The 5,126-nt window shown below is 47.5% G+C and overlaps 1 protein-coding gene across 2 annotated transcripts in view; it reads right to left on the reverse strand.

The window, feature by feature from the left end:
• Positions 1 to 847, reverse strand: part of FRMPD4 (FERM and PDZ domain containing 4) — an 868,248-nt gene extending 867,401 nt beyond the window's left edge. Inside the window, exon 1 of one of the 2 annotated variants that reach the window (XM_040467604.1) lies at positions 779 to 847. The gene's annotated coding sequence lies outside the window, so the exon portion shown is untranslated. Of the gene's footprint in view, positions 1 to 183; positions 380 to 778 lie in introns of those variants that run through there. The other variant, XM_040467603.1, reaches the window with a different exon arrangement.
• Positions 848 to 5,126: the final 4,279 nt, after the last annotated feature.

A 5,126-nucleotide genomic window follows, 5' to 3' on the forward strand; every position in this document is an offset into this window, starting at 1 on the left:
GGGGCGGCGGGGGCGAGGGGGCGGCGGGGGCGAGGGGGCGGCGGGGGCGAGGGGGCGGCGCGGGGGCGCCTGCTGCTCCTCAGGGACCCTCAGGGATCGCGCCGGGAAATTCCCTTCGCCGGAAACAAGGAGCCGGCTGCAGAGCCCGGCTGGGAATGCAGGCGGGGAGAGAAGCAGACCTACACTTGCTTTTTTTCGTGCCCACTGAGGGAAACTTAAGATGTCTCCACGGATACGTCAGACGCCACAACGCATGCCTTTCCCACGCTCTGCGCAGGCTCGTCCTTGACCCAGAGGCTCCGCCCCGCTCCGCCCCGGGCGCAGGCCGTGATGACGTATCCGGCGCAGCAAGGACGTGCCCGCCCGTGCTGCGCGCGCCGGCTGGAGGGGAGGAGCTGCAAGAGACTTCCGCAATTGGCTTCTCTTTTTCTCCCCCCTTAAAGGACCCCTGGCCCAATAGTGAGAGATGGGCCCTAGTAAAACTCGAGAATCATAAAAGATTAACTATTACTAAAAGGCATTTCGCCACCAGAGCTCGCGAGTTTATCCCTCCTTCAGAAGCTCGCGCTCCGGTCCCAAGGAGCCGACCCCCGAGACCGCCCCGCCAACCCGCGCTTTAGCTTTCCGGGCAGCTTCCAAACGCGCGTGCTCCGCCCCTTCTCATCAGCCCAGCCAGCTCGCCCCCTGGCCCCCTCCGTCTTCCTGGGAAACCGGCGCGTGGGAACTGGGGTGAGCGGCCTCAGGGAGCGCCGGCACCTCCTCTTTCCTAGCTTCCTACACTGTTGCTTTTCGGTGTGAGATCTTCCTCCTTCTCTCTCCGTAGAGCGCCTGCTCGCTCAGCAGGCGGTCCCCGCAACTCTCGCTCCCCGCTAATCTCTTTTATAAGCCTTCCAGGTGATTCCGATGCATGCTCAAGTTTGAGAACCACTGGTCTAAGGACCCCGAGCCTTCACAAATCCAACTCCTGTCTCCCCCAACCAGTATCTAGAAGGGGGATCATGGGACGGACGCCACCGACCCCATGGCCAAAGGGTGAACACGGAGCAAGAGAGGACAAATGAACCTCCCCTTCTCTCAGGGCCAACATGCTGTTGGAGCAAGTGTCAAGCAGCAGTTCCCCTCTACAGCACCCCCACATACTGCTGTGTCACTAAAATATTAGAGCAGTTTCACCATAGCTGTGTAATATAGCCTCACTTCTCCCTCCTCTCCTGTTCGTATAAAACTGGGAAAGAGGTGTGCCATTGGCCACTTCAGAGCATGGAGTGTGTGTGTGAGATTATGTCACATGGGTGATGTGATCAATTTTGGGTGCTCCAAGTGAAAAGGGATTGGGAGCCACTGATCCATAAACAGTGATCCTCCAGCAGGGCAGCTGCTCAGGCTTTAATGGGCATATCCCCAGGAGACCTTGTAAAAGTGCAGGTTCTGCTTCAGTAAGTCTGGGGTGGGGCCGAAGATTGTGCATTGTAAATAAACTCCCAGAGGATACTGATACAGTTGGTCCATGGATCACGTTTGAGTAGCAAGGTACTGCAGTACACCCAATTCCCAGTGTTCCTGGCTTTGAGAAAGATACCTGGGTATAGGGTGATCAGCCGTTCTCCTTTGCCTGGGATTGAGGGTGGTGCCAGGATGGTGTTCCTGGTTTTCCTTGCTAAAACCAGGAAAGTTCCAGACAAAACCAGGAAGAATTGGTCCTCCAACCTAGGTGCCTGACAGTCAGTAGTCAGGGAGCAAAAGGCAAGCTGACACCCTGCCAGCAGCAGCCCCCCACCGCCCGCCAGCATTCACATTCCTCAGGTATTCCTGGCCGCCCAAGAACAAAGGAAAGGGAAAAACCAATGTTTAACTGATAAAGATCACAGTCATGCAGGCCAGGAGTCTCCATCCGTTTACAAATATCTTAGTAAATTATAAGAAGACAATCTTATCAATAGCCTAATCTCCAGAAACCTACAGACTCAGTTTCCTGAGCCCTAGCATCACCCTCCCCTCCACAGTGATGCTGGGAACAAAGGCCAGAAGGAAGTGGTAGGTTAAATTAAATTTCCTTACAACCTGCAGCCCATTGACAGATACTTGAGATAGGCCCAGTGTAACAGCCTTCCAGGAGTTTCTTACTGTTACAATGTTAATACCTTACCAGAGGGAAAACAACCTTAGCTTGACAATAGTGAGGCCTCAGGTAGCTATAGGAATCCTCTTTAGCATATCAAGGTCCTTTTGGAGGCCTCCCTTTTGCCTTTATCTCTCCCCAAACTCATACTATATAACCAGTCATTCTTCACGACCCCAGTGCTGCTCTTTCTACCTACGGGTCTTGTCCCCACGCTTTAATACAATCACATTTTTGCACCAAAGATGTCTCAAGAATTCTTTCATGGCCATCAGCTCTGGACCCCCACCCCCCAACACCACTCCAAAACCCCGTCATCAGGACTGACGTTTACTAGAGAGAACAATTCTTGTCAAGTATACCCTACCCCCGACTAATCTCTAACTGATCACAACTCTTTTGCCTGTAACAGAGCCTAGACTTGGCCTCCTTAGGATCCTTCTCAACACTGAGTTCCAGCAACCACTACGAAACAATTAACATTGGCAAAGGAAACTGTAAGGGTTAAATTGTAGTGTAGGGCTAACCTGTAGCCTTGAGAAATAAAAGCTTTGTTTTGACACTAGGTTAAGAGATTAACAGCCTTGTCCTATCAATCAAGGGAACAAAAGTTCAAGGAAAATCAACTGGATTAGTGTTTGATTGGATTGGGGCAAGGGCATGTCTGAACTGTTTCCACCCCCGTCTGGGAACTATTTCTTTGTTCTGTTCCCAGGTGATGATAAGACAATGTGGTCAGCTATAAAAAACTGTACCCCGGCTGTTCCAGGCCACACTCTGATCAAGAGTGTCGGTCGGCCTTGCCTCTCATTGCAATAAACTTTGTTGTGACTGTCACTGGTGCCCGTAGCATTCTGTTTCAAGAGTTGTGTGGATGCAACAAAACGAAACCTATTTCCAAATATTAAAAGGAAAATCACAGGCCCCAAATGGAGCCACTTAGGCCCAAACACTAAACCATGGCTTAGTACCTAACCTAATTGCAATTTCCACCTCCCCCAGAAATGTAGTCCAAAACTGGTCAGTCAGGAAATTTCCCCATAAGCACCAATGAGGTAATCTGTCACATGGCCCTCTTCATCCCCCACCAAGGATACAGCAGGTAATCTACATGCTAATATCTTCTGGTCTTAACCCTAAGAGAAAGTAGCCTTGCCTGGAATAATGTTTTTTTGTTTGTTTTGCCAATAACTTCCTTGCCTCATCTTCTTTTCCATAGACACCTTCCATCTTGTAGAACTACCCTACGACCCAACAATTGCACTACTAGGCATTTATCCACAGGATACAGGTGTGCTGCTTCAAAGGGACACATGCACCCCCATGTTTATAGCAGTGCTATCGACAATAGCCAAAGTATGGAAAGAGCCCAAATGTTCATCGACAGATGAATGGATAAAGAAGATGTGGTATCTGTGGGGTGTGTATATACACACACACACACCATATATATGTATACATATACCTACCATATACATATATACACACACATATATATACATATATGCATACGTATACACATATACATACATACACCCAATGGAGTATTACTCAGCAATCAAAAAGAATGAAATCTTTCCATTTGCAGCTACGTGGATGGAACTAGAGGATATTATGCTAAGCGAAATTAGAGAAAGACAAATACCATATGACTTCACTCATGAGGAATTTAAGATACAAAACAGATGAACATAAGAGAAGGAAAGCAAAAATATAAAAACAAGGAGGGGGACAAAACATGAGACTCTTAAATACAGAGAACAAATTGAGGGTTGCTGGAGGGGTTGTGAGTTGGAGGGGTGGGCTAAATGGCTAAGGGGCACTAAGGAATCTACTCCTGAAATCATTCTTGCACTATATGCTAACTAGTTTGGATGCAAATTTAAAAAGAAAGTAACAAACAAAGAAACCTTCCATTTTGTACATCTCTTCAGAGCAACCCCTCTATTTGCTGGATGGGATGCTGCCCCATTCATGAATGGTTTCATAAAGCCAACTGGGTCTTCAAATTTACTCCATTGGATTTTTGTTCTTTAGCAACTGAAGTTGGAACTAGAAGTAAAAGAAGGGGTTGCATTGCTTATTGCTCTCTCCACAGAAATGATAGACATGATGGTGATGGTGATGGTGATGGTGATAACTCAGCAAACCTTGGTGTGTATTAAGGGGGAGAGGGGTCATTTTTTATATTTGTGTGGCAGTAAATGTAGGTGGGAATAACCCATCCAGATCACAGTGATTGGTTATAAATGCAGCCTGGCATACTGGAAAATTCATATTTAGGAAAACACAGGCTAGGGTCTGAACCAGTGACGTAATTGCCAGGAGCCTCTCCCATCTGAAGGCTTGATGGGGAAGAATCCACCTCCAAGCTTACTCAAGTGATTGTTGACAAGATTTACCTCCTCAAGGGCTGTTGGACGGAGAGCCTCAGGTCATCACTGGCAGTTGGCCAGAGGTCACCCTTTGTTCCTTGCCACTTTGGCCTCATCCAGTTTGCTTCATTCAGAGATGGCCCATGAGGTGAGTCAAAGAGAGTGTGACTATTTTGTAAATAAGTCTTATAATACCAGAAGGACATCCAGTCACTTTTGCTGTATTCTGTTGGTTAGAAGCATATCACTAAGTTCAGCCCATACTCAAAGGGAGGAACTTACACAAAGGCATGACCACCAGGAGCTGGAGATCATTGAAGACATCTTAGAGACCACCTACTACAGGTATCTCTTACTGAAATTACTGTTTCCATTCCTGCTTCTAGAAATGAAAGCACAACTACTCCTCTGTCACACCATTCAAGGAATAAAAAGAAAAGATGATGTGTACTTTATTTGTTGTCATGGTGCCGTATCAAGACAATAAGGTTGTTAGAGTTAAAAAAAAAAAAAAACAACTAGGATTGTTAGGGGAGCAACCATGGAAACATCAGTCAGTGTGTAGTTTAGGGAAATGTTTGTAAGTTGGCCTTTTGTCTTTGTTCATGCACAGTCCATGAAACCTCCTCCTC

This window comes from Herpailurus yagouaroundi, unplaced genomic scaffold (assembly GCF_014898765.1).
Source record: "Herpailurus yagouaroundi ecotype Mexico unplaced genomic scaffold, PumYag 67525, whole genome shotgun sequence".
NCBI classification, from domain to species: domain Eukaryota; kingdom Metazoa; phylum Chordata; class Mammalia; order Carnivora; family Felidae; genus Herpailurus; species Herpailurus yagouaroundi.